The following is an 18,397-nucleotide window of genomic DNA, read 5'->3' as shown; positions in this document are numbered from 1 at the left end:
CCGGAGCAGACAAAGGGAAATGTCCTTATTTGGGTGTGTAAAATTTTTATTATTTACCGTGCGAGAGAACGAAGGAGGATAAAAGTTCGGTAGGCCGCTCGTAAATGTTGCCCGTGGGGATGTGGATGGCGTTGGAATGAAAAGCGGAGGGAAGAAGAGGAAACGCGGTCGATTGTAATGGCGAGATAACAAGCTTTAATTCACTTAGGAATTTTTGGAGTTGGCGGTAATCCTTGTTTATGTAAAACCTTTAAAGAAACGCATAAACGTGAACGTTCTACAAATCATTTTTCAATCTATAAAGTTTGTTTCAAAGAGATGTTCATGGCCACACTCTCTATTAGTATTATCTAGGGCTATAAACATGATTCACTTGAATTACTAGTTTAATTTACTCGTTCAATCGCCAATTCGATCCCATTCGACATTAACCACTCTCGGGTAGTTAGTAAACGCGCTCCATTTGCCCGTGATGGGGTTCATAAAGTTATGGAAATAATCGTCACTTTTCATTACGCACGAAAACTGCACTGCCCACTAACGGCGCAATCATCACCCCATTCCACTAAAGGGCGGTTCTTTTTTTTTTTTTTGACTAGGACAGGAAGAGAAAAACACTCGTAAAGGAGCAAAGTTAAGAACTACGGAATCGCCACGTACTCTCCAGCGCGATTGGTTTATTTCGGGGAAAATCGCATTTCGTTTCGCACACTTTGACCGCGGCACTCCGCCGTTACCGTGGCCCATTAGGTTCGGAAAATCTACCCGTCCAGCTTTCGGACTTTCCTCTCGATCGATTGCTTCGAGTTGACCGAAAGCGGCCAGATCCTCCAGTGTCCAACGGTCTGCATGTTGTGTGTTTTATTTTTGTAACACCGCCCGACTTTTGTCCTTCCCTTTTCACTTCAGGGAAACGAGCCAGAAAAAGCCACTGTAATGATAAGCTTCAGTTTGATGGAAGTCGATGAGGCAATGACGTTAGGCAAGCCGGTAGGTAGACGGGAAAAAGTGAACGTGAAAATGAACGACGGACCTGGGCGATCGAGAAGGTTGGGAAGAACTTTTCTCACATTGTTTCAGCTTTGTTATTTTTTGTTTTCCACGGCATGTGTTCTCTTTTTCTCCCCCAGACATCTCCACCGAGGAAAGGGTATTATCGTTTATTTGGTAGCCGGGGTTTTTTTCGGGTGGCAGCTTATTTTTCCTCCTCAAGCGTGAATAAGGCGTTTTTTTCTTGCTCTCCAACGGACATCATGACGGTGCAAGTGTGCGGCATACGAAAAAGGTGAAAAACAAGGCACCGTCGGAAAAAAATAGATAACAATGGAACTTCAGCCAAGTGGAAATGATATCTTCGTGCAGTGTCAAGAAGCAAACAGTGGTGGTGTTGGTGGAGGGGTATTGTGGGTAGGCGCAGAGAGAAGTGTAACTCTTAGGAAAACATAATACATCCATCCACTCGAGGAAGAGGTTGGCAAGTGGAACCGTTTGGGAGGAAAATTTGTGGAAACTCACACAGTATGGAGGGAAAGTACAGAACAGAAGACCGAAGAAAAAAGCTCAAACTAGTGCAGCACTAACAAACGACGTGGAAAAACTAGCCCGGACCGATAGGGGAGGGAAAAATAAAACGGCGGAAAATAGCTGCGATGAAGCGCTGGAAGTGTTAAGTGAATTAATATGCAACTAAATGGACAGCGTGACCGAGGGACCGGTTTGGTGGTTCGGAAAGCTCTGTTTTCCGATGGGAAAGTTAGTAGGAATGCTGGGCGGTCAGTGAATGAGTGCAAACATATTTGGGATGGGGAAAACCCATCATTTCGAGTACCAGATGAAACAGCGGAATAAATGAGGAAAAACGGGTGCGCCCGGAAAGGACGATTGGCTAGTTGATTCAATGAATTGAAATGTTTGATGGTGGTAAAAAGTGCTTCACCGGTGGGGAATCTCACACTCATGCAGGTCCGGAAGAGGAAACGGAATAGGAATGCATTTTTATGGAATCGGTTTTTGAAACTGTACAAATGAAAATCAATTGCATTTGCATCGCGGCGAAAAATCATCCACGATTGGGAAAGAAAGGTGCCGGTGGGCATGAAGTGAACGAACCGATTGTTGATGAGCATCTCGGTGGGAATTTGCTTCCGGTGAAGCGTACAGCATGTATTTTTCTCTTTGGATAATGGAAGAAAAATTCATTTTTCAAACGAAAAATCAGAAATGCATTACAGTGTTGGCTTTGAAGTGTAGAATATCCGTTATTGAATGGAATGGTAGAAAACGAAAACCCACAATCAACCATGGCTGGAGAGCATTTTCATTTTACTACTTTAACTTAAGATCTGTTCAACATCTTTCGTGATCTCAGAAAAACGTAAAAAGTAAGTGGGCATGTATTGATTTTTCGGTCGCGATGTTGACTCCATTGGATTTTACCGAGAAAAGTCCTTTTTTGCGGGGTGGCAAAAACGAAAGCAAAGCCAAAAATTGGGAGGAAAATCTTAAAAAAAAAACACACAACAAAAGAAACACTTCTCCCACGCAGCTTTCGATTACGAGAGGTGAAGGAAAAGCTTCCACCAGTGAAGCTCGAACACTGAACTTGCTCACGTACGCCGGGGGCACATGTACATAACTCTCCCTACCCTACCCCGCACCATGAAGGAATCGAAAAATAACGCTACAAAATTTGGCGGCCCACGCAAAACGCAACGCCAAGCCACCGCAAACGGATGGCGAAATGAAGTGGAGGCTTTTCCGGGCACTCGCTCGTATTAAGCTACGTAAACATCATCGTCCCGAGGGGGAAGAGCAGATGGGATGGCATACGGAGGCAAAAGGTTTGTGACCGGGTGGACCATCCGAGGAAGAGATGGGTGGAAAAAGGATACGAAAAGCTACACCCGGTGCTGATCGAGCGACGGGGGGAAAACTCGGTCGTCTTCCGATGCGAGATGGATTTAACAGGTTTAGACAAGAAAATGCGGAAAAGCGGTACACAGTGTGTGGCCAGTGGCTTCTGAGCGAAGGAAGTTTCTCGGTAGAAGTAGGCTTTAGGCCATGGCACATGATGGAAAATGGTCGTTACCGAGCACCGGCATGATTTTCCGAGGATACTTTGGATGTGTGTACTTTCCATAACGGGGTACCATAATCAAGGTAATCGTACGCTTGAGGTGGGTCGGGTGGAGGGGCAATTTAGTTCTTTGTACGCACCATGGGCAAAGGCGTGGCGTTTAAGTAAGTTATTAATTTAGAAAGAATAAAATTCTTCATTACAATATTAAATACTATAGAACATAGTATCACAAAATAAGGAATAATCAATGAAAACAAAATAATTTTAATTACTTTTATAAGCTTACAAACATAAACGAAGGTAAAAATAAGTTTGAAAATGTGACCGCTTCCATAGTGCGGCTTTCATAGCCTGGGGCTAAAGGTATATTCTTCCACGAAGTCGGAGGGAGGCATAAGGTATCGGAAAATCCCCCAAGGGAACTCTCACTCGGTAAATCCTTCGCAAAGGTGAACGGCATCAAACAGCATCGGGACGGGAGCGCCGGTCTCGGTTTGTCGCGAAGGGATACACCTGTTTCCCTTTGACGAGGATTCCTCGTTCTTTCCAATGCGCGAGTATTTCACGGTTAGAAGTAATAACGCCAGATGTCTACCAAAGAGGGTTGGTACAGGAAACCAAGCCTCGACTTGTGGATGTTTATGAATGAGGAAAAGTTTTTCATTTACCGTCTTGGTTCTAACGCGTTTTTTGTTCAACGGAAGGAGCACGGGGTGGAAAAGTGTACGGTGGTGTGCCAAACTCAGGATATAGGACTCGCGTTATTCGCGCAGCCATTAATGAAGTTCGATTTTTCGTTATGGCAAAATAAACCATGAATCAATCGATCAACTTTTGCTTCGGTGCGGTGTCTCTTCCGGCTTTCTTCAGGCACGTATCATGAATTCGGGTCACCCATATATTTATTTTTGTTCTCTCGTGAGGATTGGGCCGTGCGTGCTACTGCGTGACAAGTTTTTCCCCCAATTTTCGGTGGAAAACCGGAGGGTATTGGATGGGAAATTGAGCTCATCAATCAAGGCATCGATCCGGCAACGATCGCTTTTACCATTCGAGGAAACCAAGGTTCATAAGTGTACCGCTACCATTAATCTGAGTGGGAAAGCATTTCAAAAACCAAATTTTTGCCCCAATTTTGCTCTTTGATGGACGGTTTTTTTTTTCATCCCACCACAGGATAACTTCGGAGTGTGAGGGAAAAGGACCCCATAGCGTAGGGATGCTCGTCTTCATTTGAATTTGAATGTAATGAGTTTCGGGAATTCATTTGCAATTTTAATCTCCCGAGCATCGAACGCCACACCGTTTTGTCCAGCGGCCAATCGCAGGGAGGGAGCCATTTTTTCGGAATGGCCGATTTGGGATGGGAATGCTAATGGATTCCCAAATGACATGTTTAGCAGAGTGCCGGTGTTTCATGTACGAAAGCTAAACGAAAGCAATTTGCGTGTTAGCGATTTGGGTCACTGCAGTTAGAAACTTTTCTATGAAAATTGTTACACACTGTTTGATGATTTTTTTAGCAAGCGTGTAATGGAAATAATAATATATAGTGGTTTTACTAAATCTCAAGGTGTTTTAATAATCTGTTAAAAATATTATATCAACGAAAAATCTGATTTCAATTCTCAAATGTTGGACCTTCAATTTTCAATTCTTGTTTTATTTGAATCCGCATTAAACCGCCGCACAAAAACATAGATCAACTTGAAGTTCTTCTGGCGCTTGGAACTCCGCTTAAAACGAAAAAGTTGTTTTACTTCGAGCGGTTACAACAGAAAAGAAATTTAATTAAATTACTCCTGCCGAAATTCGATTTCATTTACATCCCTTACGGCCCATTTTGTAACCAAAACTGCATCACTTGCTGCCTGGCACCCGTTTTCGCACCGTAGCTCCAAATTAACGAATTTATCCACGGGCAATGAACCAGTTTCGTCCTTCGCGCCACGATCCGGTGAATGCGCCCAGTGAATGTGTAATATTACCGAGTGCACACGCTTTGGAAACTGCATTTCGAGGGCTGATTTGGCGAAAACTTTACATGAACATCCCCCCCGACGGAGTGAATCCGCGTAAATGTTTGCGGTAGTCGCCTCGTGTTTGGGGTTTATTTATTGAACTGGTAAACTACGCATAATTTGCCATTACCATTTGTTATGTCGCACTTTTGCCGTCTCGCTGTCGTGTTGCACGCACGGATGAGCAGAATCCTCTTTGGGATGCGGCCGGGTCGAATTTTGTCCTTGGGATTTCTCTTTCGCGGGGCGGAAACTTTAAGTAAACACGAACAACTGTCTAACGTTGTTGGGATCGTAACGGACCGGTGGCTCTAGACTAGAAACCATTGAATGTGATGTTAAACAGAAAAACAAGAACAGACATACTAAACCAAGTGAGTCAACAAAAATCGATTGCTTTAATTGGATTATTTATGGGAAAAGCGAGAAGCGTATTTTTATGACCGTACGACAACATTAACGAGACGACAATCTAACTGCATTGAGCGAAGCGAAGGGTGGTTGAAAAAATTCATAAATAATATCAACCTCCCCCACCTCCGAGTGCGGCCCTGAAATGTAAGACGAGCAGCAAATGTAACAGTTCCAGAAAGAGGCAAATTTTAACCGTTCGGAGGGTTGGAGTTCCGTGCGTTCCACGCGACGCGGCGATGATGGAAAACGAAGAAACATAAACATTTCAAGGTCCACGCTCCCGGTTTGACGGTTTATGATTACCCAGGCAGGATAATATACTCTTCGTTTTCGGGCAAGATGCTGCTGGCCAAACGATCGCAAGTGGATGCTACACTGCTTTGCTGAATATTTCATTGCCGCCATTACGGAGATCAAATTTTCCAGCCTTAACCCACCCGAAAGGTGAGGAGGGTGAGGGGAGGGTTTCGTGTTTTATTTGGTCAGGTTCCCTTTTTCCATTGTGAGGACGAGAGCGCGTGCTTGATGTGGGTAGGCTTGAAGCAGCAAAGTTTAGGAGTTTTATAACGATAAAGGGATATGAGTGGAGCAAAGGGTCATCATTAAAATGAATGTTCTCCCGCTCGAATGTGGTGCCTTTGAAGTAGTTAGAAAGAGCCGTTTCATTTCATATTTTATATTGTTATTAGTTCCAATAGATGTTCCCCGGGAGGCTATAGCAGTGAACAACAATTCAAATTTATTCGAACAAAAAAGTGAGGAAGTGTTTAATTTGTTATGTTTCTGCAGTTACTTATCCTTACTCGCCTTTCATCCGTCATAAGCGGATCAATCTCCTATCCATCAGATTAATCGCCCTAATGCACAAAGTGGGTTATCGTAAGCTAGGGATTATTGTGTAAATAATCGATAAGTTACATTACCGATGCCAAATGAAAGTTCCGCTCTTCAGGTCCTAATCAAACAAAATCCCACAAAACCGACTCGGAGCGGAGAGTGAATTAATGTATCCTGGGAATTCTGTTGTAACAATCAGAAAATTGCTGGTAAAAGGACAGATAGCATCGAAGACTGCTTGTTCTTGCCGGCATTTAACAAGAACCTCCTGACAGACAGGCAGCTGTTCTTCTGAAAGTCGTTGCGTGTCTGTTTTGATTACGGGAAGGTCCATTATCACGCTATTTTGGCGCAGATTGAGGCATATTTTCCAAACGAAAACTTTTGCCAGAAAACGAGTAAGCATGAGAAAGAAGCGGATTAAATGTTGTTCTATCCAATCCTAGGGAAGATACCCGTCGCCTTAGGATAACTCAAAAAAGACATACATTACGTGATAACCGAAATTGGATGTGTCCGTTGCTATGGGCTCAAAATGTTGAATTATGATTTATGATAATGGCATTGATTTTCCATCCCATATTGCATGTTGGATGAAACCTTTCCGCAGGATATTGAGAAATGTTATCACGAAGAAAGAACCTGAAGCAAAAACATGAACTATGAATTTATTACACGTTGCAGATTCTTTCGCCAAACTTTCCAACAATTCCACTCCCTTCCGGGGGTTTCGTTTTCGGTTACATCCTACATCGGTTACAAACACACAACGCTTCAAACGCAACCCTTTTGTTTCGGAAGCACTTCCGCTCACGAATCCATTTGTTTAGGTTGATTTCTGCATTCTCGATGGGACGAGTTGGTAGAACTAGAACCAGAAGGACACGCATTTCCGAAATGGGACGATATTAGCATAACTCTAATTCAATGATTGTTCAGAGATCGTCCTTTCTTTTTTTTATTTTTGTTTAAGGAAAGGTTTTCTGGTTTTTCTTTTGTGTAGCCCATCTATCGGTTGAATTGTTTCAACCATTTATGGTAAAAGGTTTTTAGAGGTTGGGACTTACTTTTATATTTCTTTTGCAATGCAAAAGGACCATCCCCAAATAAGCGTCCTCTAACTGAAAAAGTTAAACAGATGATGGAGAACAAAGATTTTATGTTGAGGTAAAAGTTCAAAGAAAGTCTTAGAATGTTACCATCGTCTTGATTATGCAGGATCCCTTCTGCTGTTTTCCGCACTTGTTTTAAGTCAATCATGACTGGAGCTTATATTTCCTAATTTGTAGAATTGTCAAATGCAAATATGGAGTAGCCTTCGATGAATTTTCTTTTGGATTTGGATGGATTTCATATTCCGAGGTCTTATTTGTAAACGAAATCGTCAGCATTGACCATATTCCTCTTATGTAAAGTTTGTAACTTCCCCCAACTGCTCCCAAGAAACGGATGAATCGGGTCGATAAACCTGTTTCTAGTGATTCTTGGCGAATGAACTATGGAGAACTTCTGTTAAAGCTTGCAGCCATTTAAACCAAAATGTTACTTCAATCCTGAACCCATTATTGGTTGGTTCCCTTTCGCGATGGGTTTTCCGAATGGATTGCGAATTCCCTGAATCGCAGCTGGGAAAGTTTCATGTTTTTCGAATGAAGTTGCCCAGCTGGTGGATCGGCGTTCATTATTCCACGGCTCGCCGGTTCGTGCTCCTGTTCGCCATCCTTCGATCGCCCCGATTGGCGGAAAGCGAACCTACACACCGGGAAGAAAACTCAATCAAGCTTGTTTTGACAGGCGGCAGATTTCGTTTTCGGTGCCATCGGTCCCTTTTGGGCGTAGCTTTCGGCAGCACGTTCCCACATCGTGTGTTGCGAGGAGGCATAATTTTTCCCACCCATTTCCATCGGCATCCTTCCACCGGGGGGGGTCCTTCTCTCTCACCCTCGTCGTCTACCATTGACACGTGTAAATGATTGCTACTTGTTACGCGCGGAAATTCCGTCCGTCGTCAGAGTTTTTCCCTTCAAGGCGCAATGACGACAGCTTTATTTTTGCCCCCACTTCCACTCTGCTGGAGGCGCCGCGGTGACACCTCACAATCGCCGGTCACGAACTTTTGCGTCAAATCGAGCGCATATTGATAGGGTCCCATATGGTAAAGGGAAGTGGTTGCGACAAGGAGCATTTTTTTCCTTGCTTCTGTTGCTCAAAAACCTCCAAAAGAAGTGGTGTGCGTCAAGAAGGGCTTCATCATTCTAGGAATACAAACGCCCCTCCATCGATGATAGAGCGGAAAAAAACGAAGAGTTTCGATTTTTTGTCTGTCGCTAGCACAACCTCGTCCGACCATTCGTTTCTGGTGGATATGTTTTTGATAAATCGCTTTTCTATTTCCACTCCATCACGGCAAACATGATCAACGCGGGGTGTTGAGGTATGGAAATGCCGTGTTGATAAGCAAGATGGAACGCTGCGGAGGGGAATTATGGTCCATGCGTGGAGAAGAAAAGAACTGCAACTCCTTTCGGATGGAAGAGTAAGTGAACCATTGCTTTCGATCGAAGTATGCACAAATCCACCGATGAAGTTTTCCCCCAAAAGCCACCTTTCGCCGGGTTTTGCGGTGTTTTCCAACCGGAGCTACAAACTCATAAATCATTTCCGTTCAGCTTGACTTTACCTTTGTGCAGCAATGTGCTCGCCCCTTGTCAGCGAGTCAAGCAGGAGAGCAAGTTAAAGGTTTTGCTTTCCCGAGCGACCTCTTTGGCGTTCCCGGAAAAACCACCGACAGCGTTTTCCCCCAGCGTTCCTGGAGATTTTCACAGAGCGTGCATGCGTCAGGCCTAGCGGAATGCCTGACGAAATGGGACGAAATCATGTGTGAAATGGAAATTACGACATTTTTATGAGCTTGGGAACCAGCGGGAACCACCAAACCCAACCCTCCACCCTCCGGGCCATTTCCTAAACGCATTCGACCTTATGAGCGGCAGGTGCCGCAGGTGGTTTTTACGAGGTGACATTTACGGAAGAGCGTAAGAAAGGCGGTACCCTGGTTTGGAAGGGAGACGAGATGCTTTTTATGTGCATCTGGGAAAGTTGCGGAGTTGCGGGGCGTTTCGCTTTGATAGATTGTTGGATTTAATTAACGGTTACCTAATTTCTATGCTTATGTTGTTATTGATCGGTTTTATATAGTTATCTACTTTTGCGTAAGAAAATAGAATTTGAGAAAATTGATTCTGAACCATATTTTGTATTTCATTCCCTCAAAAACAAACAAAGTTTATAACCTCAGAAGAAGAAAACATAATAATCTGTACAGCAGAGTTTTGGATTAAATTTACGTTTGCCTAATTTCTACGCTAATGTTGTTACTAATCGGTTTTCCAATGTTATCCAATGTTATATCCTTGCAAAACTGGTATCACTGTAATAGAATTGTATCTTAACCATCTACTGCATTTAATTTCTCTACAGTAATGTAGATTTATTCGAATTTTCAAAAAGAAATCATGAAAAAACTATGCTGCAATCAAAGATGTTAGTACTTTATTTACGTGTCCTAATTTCTACGCTTATGCCGTTATTGATTAATGTTTCAACATTATAATTTTATTATGCACAAGCCACTAGATAGAATTGTCTAGAATTAGATCTTAACTATATTGTGTATTTTATTTCCTTAAAAATAAATACACTTTCAAACTCTATCAAACTCTAAAGGTTTTGGGGAATCATGATAAAATCATTCTGCAAACCTATTTTTGTATTTACTTTCAGGTTGCTTAATTCCTATCTTCTTTTGTTACTGATCAGTTTCCCAACGTTATCGTTTTCTGTTGGGCAAAACTAGTAGCACTTTAATTAAATTATATTTCATCCACGGAATGCATTTTATTTCGCTAAAAACATTCAAATATAATCAGATTTTCAAAAATAAATCCTGATAAAACTATGCTGCAATTAAAGATGTTAATACTTTATTTACGCACAAAAAAGTATATAGAATTGTATCTTAACCATATAGTGCATTTTAGTTCCCCGAAACAGATACCAACGTTATCGAACCCTTGCAGTCGAAACCATTGTAAAAGTATTCTGCAAATCATGTAAAATAATGAACACTTGTCCCCACCGATTCGATCGTTCATTCGAGCGGATCACCAGAATATCGGATCCATGTTTTTGCGTTCAGTTTCGTACCTATCACTCCTATCTGCTGAAAATCTGCTTGCTCATGTCTCATGGACGGGTGCGACAGGAGAAAGCGAATCGAACTGTTTGCCACCCGGAAAAGCGGGTCGAACACACAGGCAAAAAAAAAAGAGACCCGAACGCAAAACCCGATGCCGCCCATCCGCAAAGCGATTTATGTTTATTTCATCATATCCCCGGTCCTAATCAATTATTGCCGGCTAACAATTTCACGCTCAATATCCGGTCCGTGGGTGAGGGGGGGGACTGGGGATACCATTTTGCCCGGGCGCTAAATTAATTCACTAATTTAGAAATAGAATTTCCGCGCGCGCTTTTCCCACCCCAAAGTAGCGATCAAGATGCTGCCGAAGGTGGTGAGAGATGATGACGGAATGATGATGATGATGATGTTGTTGAGCTGGAGCCCGGATGTATTCCGCCAATTTTTGGATTTCGGTTTCCTCCGGAACCAAGCGATGTGCAGTGTTTGTCGTTTCGTCACAACGCGACCCAAATACACGAGCGTACAATCCACGAAAGGTACCGGGGAGGTTGAATGACCGTGTAATAAATATTTCAGCGTTGATCGATCGATGATTATGAGGCGCGGGTGGAACCCGGAAACTAAACTTCGGAAGGGGAAGAGGGAAATCCTTTTTAGCGAACGGCGGTTGATTGTGGGGCGGGAATGCCAGATGGTTTTCCTTGTTGGAAAATGGTTGTTTGAGTTTCCAATTTACTTTTTCCTTCAAACAACCCGAAAAAAATCCCTCGGTATCAGTATCGGATGGTTTGTTCAGTCGGTCGGTGGACCAAAACTGAATATTGTCTTTGAAATTCCATTTAAAATCCTCACGCTTTCCCGACAGCTTTCCACCGTTCGTTATCCTTTTGAAACGTCAATGCGGGAAGCTCCTGGAATCGGGAACCAAATCACGGGAGCGACGTTGTTATCGAGCATTCGGAGAATTCTTCACACATTACAACCCTCCTGGATTCTGGTGGATGATTTCAGGAGTTGTGAGGTGACACCACCTGCTCGGAATTCGTCGACAAGCTGGTGTCTTTACCGCTTCCGATTTCGAACGATTCAATGAACCTGAATCATAATCGAACTGTTTGGCAACCAAAAACACGTTCGTGCCATAAGAAATGGGGAGGGGATTCCTAAAGCCGTATATTGTGCGCATTCTGGTGCTTTAAATCGTTCCACCCATCCCGGTGAGGTAGTCAATTACTTCACCCCAGCATCCCAGCCGATTCCAATAACCTCCCCAACCCCGGGAGGAGAAAAGGAAAGTTTGAAAAAAGATCATCAACGTTAAACAAAAACGCATAAACATCGACAAACCCCGTCTGGAGCAAAGTTTATACAAATCCGCAATCCACGTGGGTGGACGCGACACGCTAATGAAACGAAGAAAGAGATTCGCCGTTCCGCCTGGTGGATGTTGTGTTCAGGTTCGGTTCCGTTCCGGTTCGGTCGCACGGGAAGGACCGTCGATAGGAAATGTAAATAATCGAACGGACGGTGGGGACCGGAGATTGCTGCGGTGGAGGGGACCGGGTTCGCTTGATTTCCATTTGGCATTCACTTCCGCGGGTCCTGATTATAGTGATTTGTTTGGTTTATATTTGCGGAGGAGGAGCGAACGGAAAGGTTTTTTTAAATTTCCAAAGCCTTCCTGTAGTAAATAAAATTACAAAATCATCACGTCAAATACAGGTTGGCAAATAAAAGACATTTCATTGCTTAACACACTAAAAACATGCCTAAAAATACAAATCTTAAATGTTAAATGTAGCCATATCTTAAATGTTAACCTGTTTTGATATAACTTTCTCTCTTCCTTGTAGGGCGTTTGATTTGCCTCTTGCATGGAAACTCCTACGCATAGGCGTAGCGGCCAAGATTTACGGGTGTCTGATTTTCTAATGAACCGCACACGTTGGCGGCTGTAAAGTGTTTTCGAACTTTTCCGGCGCCAGTTGTGCGCGGTGGTCTCCGGTCGCGGTCGCGATTTGCAATTCAATTGTCCATTTTGTCGAGTCGACCCGGTTCTTCCGCGCGAACTGCAACCGAACCGTCGTCGGAGCGTTTTCCTCTGGCGGCAGCGAAGTTTGCTCGTGAACTTTTCAATTGCTACATCTTCACTCAGTGGCGTTATTTTAGTTTATGTTCCGTTGTTTTCTTTGTGTTTTTTTCTTCGTGCCCAAGTTTGGAGCGAAACAATCGAAAGGCAACCAAACGGTTGCGTTTGAGCTTGAAAACAATAAAAAGCAAACGCAACTTTTTGGCGGATGGACATGAAACGGTAGCGGAAAGAAACCATATTCCACGCCAAAGTTAGCACCGGATAACAAGGTTGACCATAAATATGGGCACTGCTTAGCAGAGGGCTAAATAGTTTTACCATCTTTGGACACTTATGTTTCATTTTGTTTTGAAATACGAAAACAAATTAAACGGTCTTTATGGGCTACTCGTTTGAGGTTAAAAAGTATTCCGATTGTTTCCAATATCCTTTTCAATGATTATCAATCTTCTAGTAGATTTGTTTCAAAAGAAATTTAAGAAAAGCTTGATCAAAAGTTTACAATTCTTTGTCAAAATGAACACATTTCACTATCTCGTTGCATCTTACGTAACTGATCTTTTTGTGTCCATGGGACTCGGGAAGGAACAAATTTCCTTGATCAAAGTACAGTGGGATGAAAATTTGAATTTTACGATTCAACCATCCTCCATCGGCCACGATGCTGCACTTACAGCGATACCTTCCTTCCTTGCCAATAAAAGGGCGAGAAATCGTTCTCTCGATGCACGCTCTAACGGTTCCGCAATTTGCCGAGTTCCTTGTTCGAAAAAAAAAGATCCAGCGAAGAAGGAGCTTGCCAAAAGGTGTTCGGGCTCGTAAGATATGCTCGATGTACCTTCCAGCCCGTCCATCCATCGCTGTCTAGTAGATTGGTGTTATGAAATCAATTTTCGACGAAACGTCTAACGTCCTTATCGGGTGCTCGGCACGGGACGGTGGTCAAAACGAGGGAGAAACTTCTCCAAGGACGGTGGAGAAAATTGTGGAAAATTTCACTCCAAACTTGTACCGCCTGTAGTGCAGCGTCAAACATCGATGGTAAAAGTAATACCAAAGAGGAACATTGGCCGGCATCGCTTCGCTATCTTCGGAACGATTTGAAGGGCCAAACATTCTCTCCCGCCACCTGGAGCTGTAGTCTAGCGTAGTTTCCGACACTTTCCGCGCCGAATCGAAAGGAAATTGCACCGAAAGACGGTAAATATGCTAACAGAATATGAGCTAGCTTCCGCTTGGTACGGATGGTTTGCGGCCACCCATCGGGGGCGTCATATTTCTATCCGCCCGGCAGGAAGCACTTTTATCGATTTTCGATGCAATACATTTGCGTTCCTACTTAGGAGAAGTGCCCTTTCTCCCTCTCGTGCTGTTAAGGTATTTTTTTTTTCGTTTCCATTCGGTTCTATTTCATCTCACACCAACCTAGTTTATACCGTCGTGCGGGAAGAGTCAAAAAGGTGAGAGTCCAAACGTATGGCCAATGCCCGGCAGTGTGATCGAGGTTATTGAGGTGAGGATCCTAAGTATGTGCTCGATAACGGCAGCCGCTTTTCCAACCAAATTGCATTTTTCGTACCACACGCACACACAGTTGGCCAACAAAGCGATTGAATTATTTCCAACTGAATTGGATGGTTTCCAATTATCCATCGATAGTGCCGGTGGAAGATTGACTTTTATGTTTGATCAAATGAAGGCTTAAGGCCGAAAAGCATTGAATTATCATTACTGATCATTTCTACTCAAGGCTGCGCTACTTTGAAATATTCTCAATAATTTCGAAGATGCTTAAAGAACATTTTCCAAATCAAATTCGTGACACTTTACAGCTGATGTTATTTTGTTTACACGAAACCCGCTCAAGTGAATCACTCCGCAGCAAATGGCTCGACACCGAAATGAATGAGATTTTTGCCACCGATGAACGAGATTCGATCCAGGCCAAACGTCGGAACTGCTATGTGCCGTCCATCGGAGTGCGTTGAGGCGTGCTGTTTGCATCGTGCTACATTTGTGCGACATTCTGTACGGCGTTCGTAGGACGCACCGGGCAGCTGGAGCAGCAGTCTTGTTTCATGGCGCGAGCAACAACGTGTCGTTGTCGTTGAAATGTTGTTTTCCCATAATGGGAATAGGTCGCGTTTTTTTGGTATTTTATCCCGCCTGTGTAAAATTGAGGCAGACCGCGATCTTACGCTCCTCTGTACAATGTCGTCCCCTTCCATCGCGTTTCCGATGGGCTCCGTGAAAGATATATCCGCGGAAAGAAGATACGTCGTGCGTGTTTTCGACAAACCCATATCGGCCAAAGGTTGAAACGATACTGAACGCAATTCCGAACGTATCCAAATGTGTCAGTTAGTGAAACGCAATATCAAGGCCAATTATTACACCAGTCACTCCCGAATCGAAGCACTGACATCCAACGCTTATTGATTTATGGTACGGATGTGTTGAGAACACCATGCTTTAAGTGGATCAGAACGATGGATGCCGTAACAGGATGGGAGGAGAAAGAAATACAGTTGGGTAATTTCGCAAAATACGATCCAGTAAGTAATAGATATGGATTGGCTTCGGTCAATCCGTATTCAACATAGCCGAACGTTGGAAGGCATAGATGGAAATAGTAATTTTAAGAGCTAATAAATTTCAATTTGGTTTTCCTTATGACCCCTAATTTATTTTGTTGCAATGTTGTCAACCTGCGTGCCTTGTTTCTTACTTTGGATAATTTATTTTGAAAGAAACTCGATGAGGAGGATAAAACGACAAGACAGAAGAGATTTATTTGAACTTAACTGAAATACATTGCTGCATACAATCCGTTTTACTAGAAATAATTTGAGTTTACCTCAGCGATTCATTGATCCAGTTTTGTTTACCTGAAAGTAGAAACAAACGTAAAAATTTGCAAAACATTCATTATGCGGTTTTGTAAAATCGTTATTATTAAAATTACTGCGCCAACGATACCATCGCTGTTCAAACTTTTTACAACTTCCCCTCTGCTCGATACCTTGATCGAGGTTATCTATTCATATGGGAAACCCAAAACTAGGCCAAGGGATTATCATAAGCGTACGGTGCTTTGCCGACTTCATAACTATAAATATATTATCCCTTCCCAATCATGTCCAATTCGCTTCCTCGTGTCGCCGTAATACCCAAGAGCGTTAGCGTCAGGTCCCAAAACATAAAGGCATTACCTTTAATGGAAAACCGTTAGCACCTATCGGCCCGATCGAAACGAAACGTAACGCAACAATGGTTTGGGCAGGAACGGTGGAGGAAGCAGCCACAAAACACAACAAAACATAATAAAACTAGGCGTGCTTCCAAGCTCACGTTTTTCACGCGAACGAGCCCTACAGCCTTCCGCCGCGTCGCATGCTTCGTGCGCCCTTGGTGGGATTTACACCCTGCTCGTGGACATGTTTATGAAAATCGAAAAACATTCCTCAACATGGCATTGCGCTCGTAAAATGCACCAGCGTACAACACGCGGTTTGGGGGCTCGTGAAACAACAGTCCAAATAGAACATCAACCACGATAGCCAACATAAAATAAAGAGAAATCTCAAAAATATTCTTTTGCACTTTCGTTAATATGAGTTAAACAAAGAAAGCCAATCAACAGTAAAAATCAAACACAATTACAATAAATTAATACATAATCCCTCTAGTTACCAATTACGAATTGATCAAACTATATATCATTTAAGTTCGAGAAACGAGGGGGTTTCTAGTAAATGTCATAAATCACAATCCCACCGCAAATCGTTATGCTAAGCAAATTTGCATAGCACCCAATAAAGCGGCATGCTTTTCGAGAGGGATGATAATGTTGTGGTTGTACCCCAATGGCTTGTTTAGTTTGATGTATCTTCTTGTTGTCCGTGATCGTTATTGTGTGTCGAAAATCTAAACATAATCGATTTAGTCAATATGATGAATGAATAAGAGCATCGTTTCTAAAGTTTTATTTATTTTTGTTAATTGTTGATATAATAAAACTTCGACTGTTTGTTTGCCCTTTTGGGTGACTTTTTTTCAATTACGCTGTAAAATATTTGTTTTACAGTACAAAATTACCAGACAACCATCCTTGTTGCATTTTATTTTATTAATATTTTTTATACCCATTTTACGATCTCAAAACCATGTCAAAAGTAATGATGAAAAGTTTTTAGTGTAATCTACAGATGATTTGAATGGTTGTTAGTTTGTAATAATTTTTTTATGCTTTTATGCTGTAACTCTTTTTGTGCTATTTTGCTTATTTCAGTGCCTTTTACTTTGCACTTATTACAATAGTTTTGAGGCACCTTGTAAATATTTCATAATGCTATTCAATAAAAAAAAGCAATTTTAAATATGTTCTTTCAAGTGCTTCTTGAAACCAGTAAATTGTCTAAGGAAAACATCTAAAACTAACGTAAAGTAGGTTTCCATCACAAGTCTTGCGTGCTGTGCCCAGCAAACAAGTTTCGTATGTGCGTACGTCTCCTTCGAGAACCACTTTCAAATGATTTGGAATCCGCCCGACGTTCCGCTCGACTAATTGCAGGTAATGACCCACTTGCGGACGAGCTTACTCTCACTCACGTCGCAGCCGTTACATGCCACAGAACAACGGCATCGCATCGGGCGCCACACGGAAAGCCAACCATCGAAAGGAAACCCCACCGGAAGCGGTGCGTCGGATCAGCAGCCGGAAGTGCGCGGCCGGAGGTATGTTTACGTGCGACCGTATGTCGTCCGGGGTAAGTGGCTATTAAAAGCTCATTTTTCTCACAAATAATCCCGGTGAACGTCGAAAACTTTGCGTTCCGTTGCGTTGGGCGTGCGTTTTCCAACCCACCAGGCGCCCCCGTTTCCCTTCCCTATTCGGGGAAGAGACATTCGAGTTTATTACAAGCCACATGGGGGGAGAGGATTTAATGCGACTCTAGTGTCTTGATTTAGTGGCTAGCTTTGCTGGGTGAATGTGACGCATCGAAGCCACCCAGTGAGCTGGCACCGGTGGAAAACTAAAACTTTCCGCAACACCGTGCCAGGTGTGGCGGCGAAGGAAAAAGTTATTTACATCGGACGCCATTTTTCGCTCCCCGCAAACCATTTTATGCGCTTCAATTTCGCAGTGCAATTTAGCTCGTCGAGCGCGAGAAAAACATAAATCCTTCAAGCATTATGCAAAGCTTCAGAAATGCGAATAGATGCCACCGCATCCGACCAGCTGCTGCATTACGCTTTTTTCCACCGGCAGGAGGCTTTTGTACTTTAGAAAACATTCTGCGCTTCATTGCGGGAAATCTTTTGCGAGAAGGAAATCGTTCCTACCTACCAGCGCGCGTTGGAAAATTTCCATCATTGACGTGAAAGGAACGTGGCGTCGTCTGTTCTGGCATGAATGGAGCGAAAAACATTCAACATCGGTGAGGCTTGAAAACATTTTTATTGTACGACCGGGCGATAAAAGCGCGCTCGAGAAAGTGTTAAAGGATCTACACCAAAATAAAATCAACATAAGCTAAGGATGAAAAAAGGCAACGGCACTAGAGATAAACAAGATCTTTTCACAAGAGAAATCCAAACCGTGCCGGTTCCACGTCGGAAAAATCTGCCCTCCAAAACCCGACAGCGGAAGCAGTGTATGATAATTTTCGATTGAAAACTCCCACACCGTGGCTTCGTTATTGATTGCATATTCGTCCCCACAGCTTTGGTGAGACACAGCGCCCGGG

This window comes from Anopheles ziemanni, chromosome 2, assembly GCF_943734765.1.
Source record: "Anopheles ziemanni chromosome 2, idAnoZiCoDA_A2_x.2, whole genome shotgun sequence".
Classification (NCBI taxonomy): domain Eukaryota; kingdom Metazoa; phylum Arthropoda; class Insecta; order Diptera; family Culicidae; genus Anopheles; species Anopheles ziemanni.
The sequence above is the reverse complement of the archived record's forward strand: the minus strand, read 5'-3'. Positions refer to the sequence as shown.